The following is a 20,097-nucleotide window of genomic DNA, read 5'->3' on the forward strand; positions in this document are numbered from 1 at the left end:
AATTTACATGTGTAGCTTCTGGTTGGCTAGGATACCTAAAAATGACCAGCCAGATGGCATGGGTTATTTATGCATCAGTTCTAGAAGGTACAGTTTTCCTCATTAAAAATTTACTATGCTGAACCACCCCGCAGTGAATTATCTCCTGCCCTGTGGCTTGGGTGGCTCCAGGGGCTATTATAATTTTTGTAGGAAAGGAATAGATACTGAGAGGAAGTCTTTCTTGGCTTTACAATCTCACCTACCCCCACTACTTTTTCTTCTGCCTTCCCACTGCCATTTGTAGCAAAAGTTAATAGGATTCAATGTGCTGCCTTATCAAGATGTTACAACTTCACCTCTTTAGTCTTTATCATAAACGGTTCCCACCTGCAGACCTGGCTTGGCTGAAGTGAGGGATACTGAGAGGAACTGAGAGACCAGTAAACATTTAGCAGCATCCACTGTAACTTGGGGCACAACCAAAATGCTGATATGTTATGTTATTGTGGACAGAGAGTGCTTCCCAGTGGTTCCCACTGCTGAAGTCTGGGTGTGAATCATCGAGTTTGAAGGTGCCTTGAAGACTGTGGAAGAGTGAAGAAGAACTTCTAGAGAGAGTTCTCAGAAGAAAGGGTCTGTGCTTGCACAGAGGAACTACAGTGCAGAGTAGTCTGTTCACCTGGGGGAATCTTTATTGAAAGCACACCATTTGCCAGGTGCAGTTCTAGGATCTAATTAGAGTCATGAATGGAATGAGCCCTGCTTACATGGTGGGCTGGCCAACCAGCTTGAACCTATCTTTACATAATATTATCTTGTTGAGATAGAGAAAACCACTCAGCCTTCCCAAGCACAAGATCACTATGTATATGGTTGATTTACATGATTTCCTTCATGTTTCCATTAGAAATAGACCTGGCTAAACAAGGTGGAAGAATCATGTATTAAGCCATAACACTGTTGCTCTTTTAACAATGTTGTAGTTGTCAAGAGATATGGGATGTGTTTTTAGGGGTGGGACAGGGTCCTGGCAGAAGAAGAAAGAGTTGTCACTTGCCTGGTACAATCTTGGTAGGTGTTGAGCTAGAGGAGAACTATGTTTAGAGATGTCATACGGGCTTTGGGAAGGGGAAAAGGAGGGTGGGTGCCAAGGAATGAGACGACCAATACCAGCTCAGGTTCCTCATCCAACTGCCCTGTCTTAGCTTAACTCAAGAGCTAGTCCAGAGCAGTGGGGAATGTGACAAGTTCATGCAGATATTTTATATGATAGACATACTGAAGTATCCTAGATAGAGAAGTGAAAGGATTCCATGCATTGTTTGCTAAAAATATAATGACTAAAGGCAGTGTGTATGTCAGGCTGGAGAGATAGCTCAACAGTAAGAGCATGTGCCAGAGTAGGTGTACAGAGTCAATCTGTAAGAGCTCTTCTGGAGGATCTGGATTCTGAGCAGCTAGGCTAGTCTGCTCATACCTAGCTGTAATCCAGCTTCAGAGGATCCAGCACACTCTTCTGACCTCTGTGGATACTCACATGTACATACCCCTCCCTACAAAAAAAATCTGAAAAACAACAGAAACTCTTTATGGAAGCTTACACCAGTTGATATAGGGAAATGCCAGTTGGGAGAGCATCACTCAGGTCACAGTTTAAAGAATGTGTGCTATGAAGTCACCAATGATATTTGGGCAACATATTTTAGTGCCCATCTTACCTATCTGTCTGTCTGTCTGTCTATCTACTATCTACTATCTACTATCTACTATCTGTCTGTCTGTCTGTCTGTCTGTCTGTCTGTCTATCTTTCTATCTGCCTATCTGCCTATCTGCCTATCTGTCTATGTGTCTATCTGTCGATCTGTCTGTCCATCTGTCTTTCTGTCTATCTATCTTTCAAGTTTTAATTTTAATGGCTGAGTTATTTCTCTGGTTTCATCTGTATTTGAAAGATCTTGTTTAGTCCAGGTTGGCCTCAGACTCCCAGTAGCTGAGGAAGAGGCTGAACTCTGCTGCTCCTTCATTCACCTCCAGCTGCGTAAGAGGTGTGTCCCACCATACCTGATGACAATGCATTTAAAATTTTCCTAAAGAAAATTGCTAGTCAACAAAGCAGTGTTCCTTGAAGACAGAATGTTAAGGATTATCTACAAATGCCACATTTCTTCTCAAGAACTTAGGCTGGAAGGTTATGGATTTTTTGGACATTTTGTCTTTAAAAGTTTCTGTTTGGCTTATTGGTCATACTGTCCTAATATCTCCATCATACTGCAATTAAATCCTTTGGGATGGAGCTCTGTGTTTCTGTGAGAGGTAATTATAAAAGCTGGACTAGTTTACCATTGAATTATTTATGCAAGCATAAATACCGTAGAAACAATTAAACCTCAGGGATTTTTAAAGATGCAGATAAATCAATTTACACTGTGTACCTCCAGTTCATTTCAGAGGATGTGTGGCAGAAAATAGAAAGCTCAGGCAAAAGGTAAAATTACACTAAAAATCCATCTCTCCATTAATGTTCTTTGCTCTCTAAACATCCTGTAAAGTAATTTCATGTGCTATTATAATTCTTTCTAACTGCCAAAGATAATAAATCAAAAGACACTGAGAGTTTTCTCTTGTCAATACAAAGAAGTCACTCTACTGTCTATTCCAGGGTAATTTAGCTCAGTAAGAATCAACTGATTTCATAGATATTAACTCTGTCGAATACACAAACGGAAGAATTATAGGGAGAATAATTTCTCCTCCAACAGTAGAGATAATATAGTAGTCAGAGAATGCAATCTCGTTTTTGGTGTCCAAATTTATTCAATGACTGGGGCTTGCCTAGACTGTCTTCCTTCTCCTCCCCAAAGCAGTGATTTGTGGAAATGAAACCCTTGGGATGCACATTATGCAGATGCTCTCAGGAAGTGACTCAAGGCATCTACAAACATCAAAAGGAAAGTTATTACCTTTGTGGAGAAAGGATGCAAGGAAACCCTGTTAGACAGTGTTTTATACATCAAACCATCATGGAGTAGGTTCTGAAGAGGTGGCTATGTGCCACCACAGTATCTAAACTCTAGCTGACCTTTGACCTTTCTCCATCCTAAGACAAGGGTGTCAGTTCTTCACCTTTATCCAAGATCTAGCATTGGATCTTCAACTTGCGCTTTTCAAACTTCTTTTAAATACATTTTTCACTGACAAAATATTACAAGTTTAAATACTCTTGAAGCTTCCACTTCATTGTTATTGTGTAATTATATGTGTGTAGATTATATGTGTGGGGGAATGCAGGTAGAGGTCAGAGGAAAACTTTGGGGAGTAAGCTCTCTCCTTCTACTTTGAGTTCTGTGTTAGAATTCAGGTGGCCAGGCTTCTGTCAGGCACTTCTTGAGCCATCTCACTGGCACAGTGTTTAGATTTTTAATGCAGGACACGATGTTGTGAAAGGTCTGTGAATTTGTGGCATAGCATGGTGAAATCGAGATGATTATTACCTTACTTCATGTGTGTGCCATATGTATGTATGTGTTGTGTGTTTCTAAAGAAAACTAAAAGTTTACTCTCCATGGTTTCTCAGTATAAATGTGTTGCTATTAACTAGAGTCACCATATTGAATGGTGGCCCCTTGAGCCTATCCCTCTCATTTGAACTGAAATGTTATATACTTGAACAACCCCTTTGTGATTCCCACAATTCACCTCAATCCTTGGTAATTTGACTTTGTTCTCAGCTTCTGTGAGCTCTTTGTTATTACTGGAGATCAAGCCCAGGGCCTTTGGCATGCCAACCATAAGCTCTGTCACTGAGTTTACATGTTCTAAACTCCACATGTAAGTGAGGCCATGTGGTATTTATATCTCTCTATTTTCAAAGAAAGATTAAATTTTTATGTATGTGTATCTCCTTTTGTATGCATACACTAAGGTTGTACCCATACAGGTAAGAAAGTGTGTCACATCTGCTGTAGCTGGAGTTACAGATGTTGTCAGTCCCCTGGCCTGAGTGCTGAGAGCTGAAGTCAGGTCTTCTGCAAGAGCAGCAATTACTCTCAGTTGTGTGTGAGACATCTTTTATACACATCTGTATGCCAGGACATGTATGAGTGCAATGCCACCAGCATTCAAAAAAGGGCAATTGATCCCTTGTGCTAGAATTATAGCTGCCTGATGTGAGTTATGGGAACTCAACGCTGGTCCACTGCAAGAGCAGTATGTCTTCTTTAGTACTGTGCCATCTCTCTAACCCCTAGTATTTATTTTTCTATGATGTTTTGCTGGGGCACACAGGTGAAAGAATGCTTGGCTAAAGCAGACGTGAAAGGATGAATAATGTTTAGAAGGAATATACATATAACCCAACAGACACTGGATAATACTAGATGGTTTTGGTGTGCCTTACCATTGCTTATTGATCATCTTTTGTTATGAATCCATAGAGAGGAACAAACAAAACAAAACAAAACAAAAAAAAACTCCCGGTGGTATTCTAGCAGCTTCTTGCTGCTTCCTTTGGATTTGGGCTGATTGGCAGAGTGGAGTGGAAGGTTCTGGATATGTCAGCTGATACAGACTCATGTGGAGTTTTACTAAGACAGATTCACATGGAGTTTTGCTAAGAGAGACTCAAGTGGTGTTTTATTGAGGTAAGACCCATGGGAGGAAACATGATGTTTGGAGGGAGTATAAATAGGACTCAATGGACAGTGATGGCCGGCTTGCATAGCTAGCTTTGCCATGCTTTGTGGGTCTCTCAAGAAGATTGTTTTGCTGATCTTCACAGCAGAAAACTCCCAGGATTTTGGCAGAGACCTGCCTGTTTCTGATAGACCATGCCATTGCTGCTGATTCATGTTTGCTATCCTGACACTACTGAACTGGACTGCTGGTATCCTGATAATTGGAGACTGAAATTGCCCCAAGGACCTACTTCTAAACAGCATACAGCGGAGCCTTGCAGCCTCTTCAGAATTGAGCTGCTGCTGCTGATTCATGTGAATTGAAATGCTGATAACATGACAATGTAGATTGGATTGCCTCCAAAGAACTATTCTTTTTTTTTTATTAATTTGAATATTTCTTATTTACATTTTGAATGTTATTCCCTTTCGTGGTTTCTGGGCAAACATCCCCCTAATCCCCCGCTCCCCTTCTTTATGGGTGTTCCCCTCCCAACCCTCCCCCCATTGCCGCCCTCCCCCCAACAATTGCGTTCACTGGGGGTTCAGTCTTAGCAGGACCAAGAGCTTCCCCTTCCACTGGTGATCTTACTAGGATATTCATTGCTACCTATGAGGTCAGAGTCCAGGGCCAGTCCATGTATAGTCTTTAGGTAGTGGCTTAGTCCCTGGAAGCTCTGGTTGCTTGGCATTGTTGTTCATAAGGGGTCTCGAGCCCCTTCAAGCTCTTCCAGTTCTTTCTCTGATTCCTTCAACGGGGGTCCTATTCTCAGTTCAGTGGTTTGCTGCTGGCATTCGCCTCTGTATTTGGTGTATTCTGGCTGTGTCTCTCAGTAGAGATCTACATCCGGCTCCTGTCGGCCTGCACTTCTTTGCTTCATCCATCTTATCTAGTTTGGTGGCTGTATATGTATGGGCCACATGTGGGGCAGGTTCTGAATGTGTGTTCCTTCTGTCTCTGTTTTAATCTTTGCCTCTCTATTCCCTGGAAAGGATATTCTTGTTCCCCCTTTTAAGGAAGGAGTGAAGCATTCACGTTTTAATCATCCGTCTTGAGTTTCATGTGTTCTAGGCATCTAGGGTAATTCAAGCATTTGGGCTAATAGCCACTTATCAATGAGTGCATACCATGTGTGTTTTTGTGTGATTGGGTTAGCTCACTCAGGATGATATTTTCCAGTTCCAACCATTTATCTATGAATTTCATAAAGGCATTGTTTTTGATAGCTGAGTAATATTCCATTGTGTAGATGTATCACATTTTCTGTATCCATTCCTCTGTTGAAGGGCATCTGGGTTCTTTCCAGCTTCTGGCTATTATAAATAAGGGTGCTAGGAACATAGTGAAGCACGTGTCTTTTTTATATGTTGGGGCATCTTGTGGGTATATGCCCAAGAGAGGTATAGCTGGAACCTCAGGTAGTTCAATGTCCAGTTTTCTGAGGAACCTCCAGACTGATTTCCAGAATGGTTTTACCAGTCTGCAATCCCACCAACAATGGAGGAGTGTTCCTCTTTCTCCACATCCTCGCCAGCATTTGTTGTCACCTGAGTTTTTGATCTTAGCCATTCTCACTGGTGTGAGGTGAAATCTCAGGGTTGTTTTGATTTGCATTTCCCTTATGACTAACGATGTTGAACATTTCTTTAGGTATTTCTCAGCCGTTCGGCATTCCTCAGCTGTGAATTCTTTGTTTAGTTCTGAACCCCATTTTTTAATATGGTTATTTGTCTCCCTGCAGTCTAACTTCTTGAGTTCTTTGTATATTTTGGATATAAGGCCTCTATCTGTTGTAGGATTGGTAAAGATCTTTTCCCAATCTGTTGGTTGCCGTTTTGTCCTAAGCACAGTGTCCTTTGCCTTACAGAAGCTTTGCAGTTTTATGAGATCCCATTTGTCAATTCTTGATCTTAGAGCATAAGCCATTGGTGTTCTGTTCAGGAAATTTTCTCCAGTGCCCATGTGTTCGAGATACTGCTCTAGTTTTTCTTCTATTAGTTTGAGTGTATCTGGTTTGATGTGGAGGTCCTTGATCCACTTGGACTTAAGCTTTGTACAGGGTGATAAGCATGGATCGATTTGCATTCTTCTACATGTTGACCTCCAGTTGAACCAGCACCATTTGCTGAAAAAGCTATCTTTTTTCCATTGGATGGTTTTGGCTCCTTTTTCAAAAATCAGGTGTCCATAGGTGTGTGGGTTCATTTCTGGGTCTTAGATTCTGTTCCATTGGTCTATCTGTCTGTCTCTGTACCAATACCATGCAGTTTTTATCACTATTGCTCTGTAATATTGCTTGAGTTCAGGGATAGTGATTCCCCCTGAAGTCCTTCTATTGTTGAGAATAGTTTTAGCTATCCTGGGTTTTTTGTTATTCCAGATGAATTTGCAAATTGTTCTGTCTAACTCGTTGAAGAATTGGATTGGTATTTTGATGGGGATTGCATTGAATCTGTAGATCATTTTTGGTAAAATGGCCATTTTTACTATATTAATCCTGCCAATCCATGAGCATGGGAGATCTTTCCATCTTCTGAGGTCTTCTTCAATTTCTTTCTACAGTGTCTTGAAGTTCTTATTGTACAGATCTTTTACTTGCTTGGTTAAAGTCACACGGAGGTACTTTATATTGTTTGGGTCTATTATGAAGGGTGTCGTTTCCCTAATTTCTTTCTTGGCTTGTTTCTCTTTTGTGTAGAGGAAGGCTACTGATTTATTTGAGTTAATTTTATACCCAGCCACTTTGCTGAAGTTGTTTATCAGCTTTAGTAGTTCTCTGGTGGAACTTTTGGGATCACTTAAATATACTATCATATCATCTGCAAATAGTGATATTTTGACTTCTTCTTTACCAATCTGTATCCCCTTGATTTCCTTTTGTTGTCTGATTACTCTGTGTAGAACTTGAAGAACTATATTGAATAAGTAGGGAGAGCATGGGCAGCCTTGTCTAGTCCCTGATTTTAGTAGGATTGCTTCAAGTTTCTCTCCATTTAGTTTAAGGTTAGCAACTGGTTTGCTGTATATGGCTTTTACTATGTTTAGGTATGGGCGTTGAATTCCTATTCTTTCCAGGACTTTTATCATGAAGGGGTGTTGAATCTTGTCAAATGCTTTCTCAGCATCTAATGAAATGATCATGTGGTTTTGTTCTTTCAGTTTGTTTATATAATGGATCACGTTGATGGTTTTCCGTATATTAAACCATCCCTGTATGCCTGGGATGAAGCCTACTTGACCATGGTGGATGATAGTTTTGATGTGCTCTTTGATTCGGTTTGCCAGAATTTTATTGAGTATTTTTGCATCGATATTCATAAGGAAATTGGTCTGAAGTTCTCTTTCTTTGTTGGGTCTTTGTGTGGTTTAGGTATAAGAGTAATTGTGGCTTCGTAGAAGGAATTCGGTAGGGCTCCATCTGTTTCAATTTTGTGGAATAGTTTGGATAATATTGGTATGAGGTCTTCTATGAAGGTTTGATAGAATTCTGCACTAAACCCGTCTGGACCTGGGCTCTTTTTGGTTGGGAGACCTTTAATGACTGCTCCTATTTCCTTAGGAGTTATGGGGTTGTTTAACTGGTTTATCTGTTCCTGATTTAACTTCGGTACCTGGTATCTGTCTAGGAAATTGTCCATTTCCTGAAGATTTTCAAGTTTTGTTGATTATAGGCTTTTATAGTAAGATCTGATGATTTTTTGAATTTCCTCTGAATCTGTAGTTATGTCTCCCTTTTCATTTCTGATTTTATTAATTTGGACACACTGTCTGTGTCCTCTCGTTAGTCTGGCTAAGGGTTTATCTATCTTGTTGATTTTCTCAAAGAACCAACTTTTGGTTCCGTTGATTCTTTCTATGGTCCTTTTTGTTTCTACTTGGCTGATTTCAGCTCTGAGTTTGATTATTTCCTGTCTTCTACTCCTCCTGGGTCTATTTGCTTCTTTTTGCAAAGAACTACTCTTAAACAGATCCACTTCCCCTGTATCCTAATAACATTTCTTTCCCAGTACCTCTGGTAGTCGGTGGGCTAGAAGGGAGGTTGAAGCATTTAAAAACCTGTATTAAAAGTAGGTTTTGAAAAAAATCTAAGCTCACACACTTACAATATTGTCTTCCAGGTCCACACATATTATCCCCAATGACCAAGGGTGAGTATAGTATTCCACTGTGAATACATATCATCTTTACCTACTGGATAATGGACTCCTTAGATTGATTGCTAAGTTCCTGTACATGATATTTCTAGTATACAAGGCAACCAAAGCCAACTAGTTTTCTTCATCCAAATCATTTGACTTAACCTTGAGCCAGTTAAAAGTAAGTTGAAAACTTAACAAATCGAAATAAGTTCTACAATTTCATATGATGGATATAATAAACTGTTTTAGATAAATAGAATAATTAAAAGTTCAAAAGTACTAAATCAAAAGCTTAGTAGTTAAGAACACTGGCCATTCTTCCAGAGGACCCAGATAATTATAGTTTGAGGGGATTCAATTATCTTCCATGTGGTACAGAAATACATATGCAGGCAAAACACCCAAACCAATATAATAAAAATTCATTAAAAGAAGTTTTAAATTAAAATTAACCACATTCACATATTAAAAACATATCAAATGGAAGCTAAAAAAGTCTACTACTGAGTCAACAGGAAATACAATTTAAAAAATTCAAATGAATATAAATTTTTAAAAACTAAATTTAATGTTCTGTACATCGTAAAAAAAAATTATCATGAGGGAGTTAAAGATGTGCCATTCTGCATGGTGACTATTTTGAATAAAATGTTTTCTATTTCTTAAAAGTAAAAAATTCCTATATGAAAGATTTCTCCCTATAAGGTATCATTCATGCCATCAAAGATGGGAAACTGAGGCAAAGGAGATGTATACAAAACTGACATTGCTGTAAATTATTTTCCCTGCTGCTTCTTACTTAACCACCCTTGCCTATGCCTCTTCCAGTTTCGTAGTTGACTGCTTGGTCATATTCTGTAGATAAGTGACTCTGTTTATATGGCTTTTCTTTTTAATATCAGATCTCTCATACTGCACACAGTTTCATTAAATAATATTGTATGTTTCCCTCTTGCTATTATATCAGTTTAATTCTCAGACCTGGCTGGAACACTAGGGTGCTAGAGGTGGAGGTTTCCTACTCAGAATGACAAATGCTGAGGTATGGGCTGCACTATGGCTGCAGTTCATGAACAAGAGTAGGACGTGTTAGAAACAAGCTCAAAGCATTTAGCATCATGACGGTACCCTGGGGAGGCAGTGCATGATCTGTTCCATACTCTATGGCATGGAAAGAAGCTTTGTGGCAATGCAGGTCTCATTAAATTCTCTCAGCTGAAAGCACATCATTATAGTCAATATCCTACCACAGAGACATTTACACATTCATGTTCAATTGCTGCTCTATTCACAAGAGCTAAGAATTATAACCAGCTTAAAGACCCATCAGCATGAATGGATAACTAGAATGGGCTTTGTTTGAAAAATATCATAATCAGTATTCAAATACTTAAAGTGCTAACAAAATTAAAATTACACCAAAATAAATAAAAAATGATACCGACAATACATTAAACAAACGAACAAAAAGCAGACAACAATAGCACCCCATTACTTTAACCTCCCACTGTTCTTGGCATTCATGGCCAAAATCTTCAAATGGACCAGGGGAACTCTTTAATCCCCCTCCCACACCCTACAGCCCTCTAGGTTCCTTTAGTGAAGCGTCACCAGCCAAACTCCCTTGAAATTCTCCTACAGAACATTGCTTGTACTGTTTCATTGAGTTTGCCCTTCCTGCAGTCCCACAGACTCCTATTTTAGCACTGCCTTTAACTCTCCATGCTGTGTGGATTTCTCATGAAGAACATTCCCCATTCATTGGTTCCCTAGCATAGAACCAGGTAGCATTTCTCCAGTAATTTAGAGACTTACCTGGCTGGAGGCATGTGGGACTTTGGAGTCCTCTTCTCCCACTGCCTGGGGGCATTCCTGCACATTCTGTAGAAATGATGATTTTTTTTTTTTTGAGATTTGGTGGTGTTGATTTCTTTTTCTCGAGGGTGTGCTTTCTAAGAGCTAGTTTCTTGAAATTAAGGATTTCTTTGTGCATCTGCCTTAGCAGGTAGCTTCTGTCTGTGAAGTCTGATAGGAGATTAATGTTTACCTCATCCTGTAGAAACCTGCTGTGGCATGCTTTTTCCTTGTTGCAGCTCCTGCTCCTAAAACAGGGCCCAACATTCAGTAGGTACTCAGTGTTTGTTGAATGTAGAGATATTTATTCTAATATAGAGCATGAGGACTTAGTAGAGAAGAAGATGTTACATTTCATTTTATTTTTGAAACAAGGTCTTGACTTATAGTCCTGGATGTCTTCAATCTAGTGGTGGTTCTTCTGCTTCCTCCTCCCCCGTGCTAGGTTTATAGGTACATACCACCACACCCAGCTAGGAGACATTTAAAATGAGCCATGAAGGGGATGGGAAATGGACTATTGGAGCAGGCATATCTGAGTGTAGGCATACATATCCCCTCCCACTACCTGAGTATTGTAGCAGTAGTATAGGTCTAGAGGTAAAATTAACCCCTCAGGTATGTGAGCAGTGAGAAGTGTATGTGAATAGTAATGACAAGTGATTGTGTGGCTTTCTTGGTAAATGGGGAACATGATCAGGTATTGGGGGAGAGAGGGAACTGGATAGGAGAACTGAGGGCCAGCAGAATGAATGGAAATATGCAACCTTGGGGTGAGAGTTGGGGGGATCTCACTAGAATGTACCAGAAACCTGGGAGGTAAGAGACTCTCAGGACACAAAGGAAGGGATCTTAGATGAAATGCCCAACAGTGGGGAAAGGGAACTCATGGAGTCCATCTCCAGTAGAAAGACAGGGCATCAAGTGGAGGGATGGAGTTACCATCCCACCGTCAAAAACTCTGACTCAGAATTGTTCCCATCTAAAAGAACTGGAGGGACAGAAATGGAGAAGAGACCAAGGGAAAGGAGGTCCAGTGATAGGCCCAACTTGGGATCCATCTCAAGGAGAGACTCCAAGACCTTACACTATTACTGATGCTATGGCATGCTTACAGACAAGAGCGTAGCATGGCTGCCCTTTGAGAGGCGCAACAAGCAGCTGACTGAGACAGACACAGACACATCCAACTAATGGACTGAAGTCAGGGACCCCTGTGGCTGAATTAGGGAAAGGCTGGAAGAAGCCGAGGAGGAGGGTAATCCCATTGGAAGACCAGCAGTCTCAACTAACCTGGACCCCTGAGGTCTCTCAGACACTGAGCCACCAACCATACTAGTTGGTATGAGGCCCTGACACACATACAGCAGAGAACTGCCTGGACTGGCCTCAGAGAAAGAAGATACATCTAACCCTCCAGAGACTTGAGGCCTGGTGGGGTGGAGGTGGGGTGGGGATATCCTCTTGGAGATGGGGTAGGGGGTTGGGGACGCAAGAAATGTGGTGTGGAGCTGTGGGAGGAAGGACTGAGATAGAGATAATGACTGGATTGTAAAAAAATGATTAAAGATAATTAAAAATAGTGCAACAGGGATTAATACATCATCTCTTGGGAATTCTCTTAAGGAGAAAAGTGAGAATGCAAGCTCACATCTTAAAAACAAGACTATCTTTTCTTCAGCAATAAAATTTTCAGATTTTTAAAAATATTTATTATTATTTTATGTGCATGAGTGTTTTACATTCATGAATGTGTGTGCTCTATATGTATACCTGGTGCCCATTGAAGTAAGAAGGCATTGGATTCCCTTGACCTGGAGTTTTAGATGGTTGTGAGCCATTAAATGGTACTGGAATCTGAAACCCGGTCTTCTGCAAGAGCAACCAGTGCTCTTAACTACTTAGCCATCTCTTTAGGCCTAGAAATTATTTTTAATGCAGCTGTCATATGGAAACCATATCCTTTTAAATCTTCTGGGATCTTTCTTAATTTTTTAACTTTATTGATCACTTACAATAGCTAGGGGTTTTGGATATACACAATGCTGTATTTCTTTTCATGAAATGGCCTCCGATAACTGTGTCTCAAGTATGTTCTAATTACTTTCCCATCTTTCTATGTCATGAGCTGCACATGGCTGTAATTCTAACAGCATCTCCTCCTTTTCTGTTCTATTGTTTTTGTTTGTTTTGAAGGAGACAACTGGACAACAACTGGGTTAAATTTGTGTAGTAAATGTAGATCAGCCATGAGTCCATGGTAAGGCTTCTTTTTAAAAATTATTTATTTATTTACCTACTTTTTCACACACACATACGTGTGTGTGTGTGTGTGTGTGTGTGTGTGTGTGTGTGCGCATGTGTGTGTGTGCGCGCGCACGCGCGCCTGTGCACACACATCCATGCATGCATGTGGGTATACTCATGCCACCTAGTGCAGGTGGAAGTCAAAGGTCAACTTTTGGGATTCTATTCTCATCTTCACTTAGCTGAGGTATACTCTGTCTTGTGTCTACTGCTATGCTGTGTACTCTAGACTAGCAGGTCCACAAGTGATCCTCCTATCTCCACTTTCTTTTTAAAAGATTTTATTTATTTTATATAAGTGAGTATCCTGTCACTCTCCTCAGACACACCGGGAGAGGGAATCAGATTGTGTTGCAGATGGTTGCGAGCCACCATGTGGTTGCTGGGATTTGAACTCAGGACCTCGGGAAGTGCAGTCAGTGCTCTTAACAGCTGAGCCACCTCTCCAGCCCCCTATCTCCACTTTCTATCTCCATAACAGGAGTGTGGAGCCTTCAGATGTGTGGCACTGTAGCTGACTTTTTGCCTAGGTTCTGAAAACTGAATTCAGGTTGTCAGGATGACATGGAAGTATTTTTACCAGCTGAACATGTCTGTGACATAGATTTTAAGCTTTTTCCATTTGTGATCTCTTTTTGTCAAAGAACTTTTTATACAAGCATGGAGTCCTGAATTCTATCCCCCAGAACACCCATTTAAAAATAAAATTGAGCTTGTCACCCATGCCTGTAATACTAGCATGGATAAGGTAGAGATAGGAGGTGTGGTGGTTTAATTATGCTTGGCCCATGGAGTGGCAATATTACGAGGTATGGCCTTTTTGGAGTAGTTGTGGCCCTGTTTTGTGGGCATGGGCTTTAAGACCTTTATTCTAGCTGCCTGGAAGAGTTTTCTCCTGATTGCCTTCAGAACAAGATGTGGAAATCTCAGCTCCTCCTGTGCCATGACTGCCTGGACACTGTCATGCTCCCTGTCATAGTAATAATGGAATGAACCTCCGAACCTGTAAGCCAGCCCAATTAAATCTTGCCCTTTTAAAGAGTTGTCTTGGCCATGGTGTCGGTTTACAGCAGTGGAAACCCTGACTAAGACAGGAGGTTCTCTGGGGCTTGTTGGCTAGCTATCTAGACAAATCAGTAAGCTTCAGATTCAGTAAGTACACTGGTTGGTTTTGTGTGTTAACTTGACACAAGCTAGATCTTATCACAGAGAAAGGAGCCTCCATTGAGGAAATGCCTCCAGGAGATTCAGTTGTAAGGCATTTTCTCAAATAGTGATCAAGGGGGAGGGCCCATTTTGGGTGGTGCCACCCTGGGCTGGTAGTCTTGGGTTCCATAAGAAAGCAAGTTGAGCAAGGCAGGGGAAGCAAGCCAGTAAGTGACATCCTTCCATGGCCTCTGCATTAGTTCCTGTTTCCTGATATACTTGAGTTCCAGTCCTGACTTCCTTTGGTGACGAACAGCAATGTGGAAGTGTACAAGCTGAATAAACTCTTTCCTCTCCAACTTGCTTCTTGGTCACGATGTTTTGTTTAGGAGTAGGAATCTTGAATAAGACAAATTGGTACCAGGAGTGGTGTATTCCTGTGACAACATGACCATGTTTTAGGGAGGACTATGGAAGGACTTTGGAAATTTGGGTTAAAGGAACCATTGGGTGTTAAGAGCTCTGTGGGATATTCTGTGTGAGCTTGGAAGATAATGTTGAGAACAGTGCAGAAGATGGAGGCCTAGCTCATGAAACTTCAGAGGGATGCTTAAAAATTATTATCAGAGCATTGCTTTTTTGATTGTAAAGATTCTGTGGTTTTGGTTAGATGGGGCTGAAGAATCAGCTCTGATTAACAAGATACCAGAACTACTAAAATGAAACCTTTGTGTTGATATTGGTTAGCTTGAGGTAAGAAATTAACAATGATTAAGAAGAGACCAGCATCACTGAGGTGAAAGCTTCTGTGAAGTGCTTTCTGCAAGCACAATGAAGCTGTGTTCCAGAAATAGCCAAAGTTGTACCTGCAGCTGGACTTGGTAATATGTAAGAGTCACCCAGGTGGTACTGGTTTTGAAGGCATGAAGGTGTCATGAAGAGCAGATGAGGCTTAGCACTGTGAGAGGCCATGGAAGGACATTGGTGAAGGTGTAGCCTCAGTTCCAGTTGACAGCCCAGGACTGAAGGGGTTACGAAAAGGATTTGAGGTTTGTCACCATGAAGAGAGCCTGTGAGCAGCTGTTAGTGAAGCCTAGTTGCAGTGAAAGACTCCAGTGTATTAGAGATGCCAGTACCATGAAATGATCACCAAGAACAGTAGTAACAGTGGAGTGGATCAACCTGAACATAGAGTGCTACAGAGAGCAGAGCTGGAGAAGTGATGGCAGCCCTTTAGAGGAGCCCAAAAGATCATGGGTGGATCCCAGAATTGGACGGTTAGTTTGATTTGGTTTTGATTGTGACTGTGCCCTGCTATTTTTCCCTCTTGAAGTAAGAAAATGTTTTAGTGGAACCCATAGTTAAGAGACTTGGAAATGTAAAAAGACTTTGAATTTCAAAAGAGATTGGATATTTTAAAAGGGTTGGATTTTTTAAAAATATAATTAGAGATGATTTCTTCACACAAAGGAAAGGATAAGTTCCAGCCCATGTCAACTTGATGAAGTGACACCTGTACAGAACATTTCTCAGACCATCACTAAGCATTTCTGTTGCAGGTGCTTGCTCATTGTAGCTTGCAGGCCAGAGGGCACAAGGCAGTGTAGGCACTTATAGGCAGTTTTACCAGTCCCCAGTCCATAGGTACAGCCATGGGCATTGAGTATGCTAGTCTGGGCACAAGCAGAGGGACACTGGTCACAGGTATTAGACAGCTTTCCAGTGTGTGAACGTCAGTGCACAGTCAGGTTGCTGCTGTTGGTAAAGGACTTCCCAAAGAAGTCACTCTTATCCCCGGGCCTGTGACTCTTCCTAGGTGTTGTCTTCTCGATCTTTACAGGGTCAGTCCTCTCTACTTTGGCAGTGGCTCTTCAGCCAACAAAACCTGGACCCTCTTGAGTTCTGTTGCTAGGGACCCTGGGTTCCTAGACTCCTGCTGTAGCTGCAGCTCCAGCTTTCTCCACATTTTGGCATGAAAATGTGTTGACACCCCTCCCCATTCCTCCCTGCCCGCTACTGGCAGGAGTGGACAGGCTACCAAGTGTAGTCTGCCCATCAGTCTTCTTATGTCTGTTCAGCTTGCTGCTTTGAACACAGGCATAGGAACACTGGTCACAGAATTAGCATTGCTCACCAGTGTGGGGATGCCTATGGACTTTGAGGTTGCTGAAAGAGTCAAAGCTTTCCTTTTTTTACCCCCTGATGCAAGAGGTTTATTTTCCAAAGCATCTTCTTACACACATAGCAAGTCGGGCTCTGCTGGGCAGCACTACTCCCTGGAGGGGGCTTATCCTCAAATGGCCCCATCACTGCCACTGCTAACATGGCTGCAGCCACTTCATGCAGCCCCTGCGGTGGAGTCCCTGGACTCTCTAATTGTGTCTGGTAGATGCATAGCCCAGTAACTTCCAAGCACTGATGAGCTCACATTAGAGACAGCTCAGAGCCTTTAGCTCTTGGATTCTGAGATGTGGCCAGAGCCTTGGAGAAGCTGACAGCCTAGTTTTGTTTTGTTTTGTTTTGTTTTGTTTTGTTTTGTTTTTTAATGTTCCATGAAAGTGATGATGGTCCCTAATGGGAAGATATGTCCATAGTGGCTGCAGGTCAATGGATCTGGGTGCTTTTTGGTCTAGGGCTGCCAGTCAGAAGACTTAGAATCCAGAGGCATCCATGGAGCACATGTTCTGGGTGCACTGAGTGTGCTTGAGGTGGTGTGAAGGTGACATTTTACATCGAAGAGAACCATTATGGTCATGTTCCTCGAGGACTAGTGCCCCTGAGCCAAGGACCCCAGGTTGTGTTCTGGCTTCACATCAATGATGAGGTTGGGCATCTTCTTGTTGTCATCATGTCTTACTGGGCTCCAGGTCTATGTTGACAGGCATGCAGCCAGCCTTGGGGTAAGGGCGCAGATCCAGGTAATCTATGTAAGTGGCCAGTCACTTAGGTGTATGGCTGGGATTGTAAGAATTTGTAAAGACTGTGGGACTTTTAAAGCTATTTAGATCTTGGGGATGAATAAGAAAGTAAGGGTTGAGGTTTAATAGGGATGTGTTTGTGTGTCAAGTTGACAAGGAGTCAATTGTACTGGCTGGTCTTGTGTGTCAACTTGACACAAGCTAAACCTTATCACAGAGAAAGGAGCCTCTTTTGAGGAAATGCTTCCATTAAATCTAGCTGTAAGGCATTTTCTCAATTAGTGATTAAGTGGGGAGGACCCATTGTGGGTGGTGCCATCCCTGGGCTGGTAGTCTTGGGTTCCATAAGAAAGCAAGCTGAGCAAAGCAGGGGAAGCAAGCCAGTAAGTTACATCACTCCATGGTCTCTGCATCAGACCCTTCTTCCCGATTTATTTGAGTTCCAGTTCTGACTTCCTTTGGTGATGAACAGCAATGTGGAAGTGTATAAGCTGAATAAACTCTTTCCTCCCCAACTTGCTTCTTGATCATGATGTTTTGCTCAGGAATAGAAATCCTGCTTATGACAGTAAGAGACCCTGTTTCAATATGTAATGTGGACAGGAATAGTGGAATTCAAGCAAGTGGCCTCTACATGGGTACACATACACACATACACATGTACTATATCTCCCAAACAGGTTTATACACATACAAAAGAAACACATTGTAAGGGAGGATGGATCCCTGGACATACCCAGACCACAAGTTCTCAGCATAAAGTGACCAAGCCAGCTTAGTCAGTCAACAAGTTCCCTAGGCAGGAGTGAGGATTAAAAAGAAAACAGACAATTAGACAACATTAAAACATGACTCCAGCCATTGCTGAGGCTGAAGCAAGTGTATTTTTTTCCAGACTGCTTTTATACCACTTTAAGTCCATGCAAAATGATAAGATCAGTTTGGGTCAAGGAACAAGCAAGGCAATAAACAAAATCCTGTAAACAACTTTCTAGGGGCTAATCAGGATGGCCAAGACAAAAGGACTGCCACACAAACCTCACCTGAGCCTGCTCTGAGCTTTGTATTAACTCAAATGTAATGTTCTTAATCTGGACCTATTTCCTGAGTCTGGACCCAAGGTCAGATTCCAGCCTTGAGCTTACTTCTTTGTTCTGGGCCTGATGCCAAATTCCAACTAAGTTTCTAGAAACAGTCCAAAAGGGCTCTCCACATCTCACCCTTATTTATAGCATAAACAAGACTGAGCCTGTCTTAGGTCATTCGGACAAGAATGCTTTACTTACCTGTAAAGGAGTATGCATTCCCAAAAGCAGTGCTATTCTGTCTTAGGTTGGTAAGGTTCTATGCAGAATTTTACACATTCTTGGCTTGCCAGCAAGTTAAATTAATAACTCTTTATGGGGGTTCATTTTTAGTTTCAAGCCATATATTTTAGCTGTCAAAATACTGTTGTTAAAGGCAAATTTTATCACAATGGACAGGAGTAAAAGTATTCCCAGGACAAGAAGGGCTAGCATGATCAAACGATATATGCTGTCCTTAATGCTTGACTAAGATGGAAATTTGACCTCAGGCCATGGATAATTTTATCAGCAGTATCTGCAGCATCAAAGTTCAGTGGGGCAGCATTCTTTAAATTCATAATCTCAGTATGCAAAGCCAAAACATGCAGAGACGTGTTAGAATTATACCAAATACCCGGCAAGTGTCTTTGAACTTTTTCCAAATTATAGTGACTATCATTGTAAAGTTTAGAAGTAACACAAATCCCATGGTATTTAGCATGATACTTGACATGGCTTCTTACTCTTAAACTCTGAAACTCGTCCCCAATAATTTGAATAGTATCATAAAGAGCATCAATCCATTGTTCCAAATGCCTATCTAAATTCTTTTGAATACTTAGAACATTAGTAAATTTTTTTTCTAAATGATTAACAAAAATAGCTGTCTTAGTTTCAAGTCAAAGCAATTGCAGAATCAGTGGTGCTAGCTATTAATGCAATTAAGGCTGCTGTACCATCAATAACCAAGCCCACTATCCTCTTGCTTCTGCTTAAAACCTGACTTACTCCTTGCAGTATTTGCAAGTCTTTTTCAGAATACCAGGGTCCTGCAATACTCACAAACAATAAAACAAAAGCTGGCTGCTTTAACATTATAACAGAAATGTCAGATTTCAATACATTAACAAAATTAGAAAGTGTACAGTCAATACAACTTATATTTAATACTGAGGAAGAAACAAAAGTAATTTTAATATGACCAATTAATAAAAATTTGGGAGCCTTAACACATGCACTGTCACTGGTTCAAAATCCAGATCCTGTCCCAATTTTGTCTATAGAGCCAATATAACTTCATAAAATTCTGTAGCTAACTTCCAGATATGCCATTGGAAATGGCCTGCTCTGGACTGCCAGAGGAGTATGGACATCTCCTTTTGCCCAGTGCTTGATTGATTCTTTGCCCAGTCAATAATTTGCATTTTATTGGAAACATTAAATCATTTTGGGGGATTATTATATCATTTATTCCATCTAATAACTTTGTTAAATGCCCATTTCACATTCTCTGTTGGTTCAGATCCACAAGGTCATATCTCATGAGGATCAGGGACAAATCCCTTATAATGAATAGGCATGCCTATCTCTATGCTTTGAGTTACAGCTTGTGAAATGTTTTTCTTCCTGATTTGAGGAAACACAGAAATACACCCTTCGTTCATACTATTCTTCATAAAGCAAACAGGAATCCTATCACTAAATGCATTGAAGGTCATGGTCTTACTATAAGTTGACTCCCCAGTCCAAGTTGATCCAAGAAGTTGGGTATTACTGTTGGTCACAAGAATCTCCAGTCTTGGGGAAGAAAGCTGAACATGCAGGAGTGCAGGCATCCTGAGATTACAGGACAGACTGTGCCACTTCTGTATACCTCTGCCCACACCCCTGGTCCAAGGGGAGACTGCACAGTGCTTCTGGACACAGGAATATAGAAACCATCAGCTGCTGGTACTTTTGGTTCTGGACTGCAACCAGAACTGAACTGAACCAGTTAAACAGCCCCCTGT

At 41.2% G+C, this 20,097-nt stretch overlaps 1 pseudogene; it reads right to left on the reverse strand.

The window, feature by feature from the left end:
- Nucleotides 1-15,632: 15,632 nt before the first annotated feature.
- Zfp296-ps1 (zinc finger protein 296, pseudogene 1) lies at nucleotides 15,633-16,936 on the reverse strand (annotated as a pseudogene).
- Nucleotides 16,937-20,097: the final 3,161 nt, after the last annotated feature.

The sequence above is a fragment of the Rattus norvegicus genome, chromosome 2, assembly GCF_036323735.1.
Source record: "Rattus norvegicus strain BN/NHsdMcwi chromosome 2, GRCr8, whole genome shotgun sequence".
In the NCBI taxonomy this organism is placed as follows: domain Eukaryota; kingdom Metazoa; phylum Chordata; class Mammalia; order Rodentia; family Muridae; genus Rattus; species Rattus norvegicus.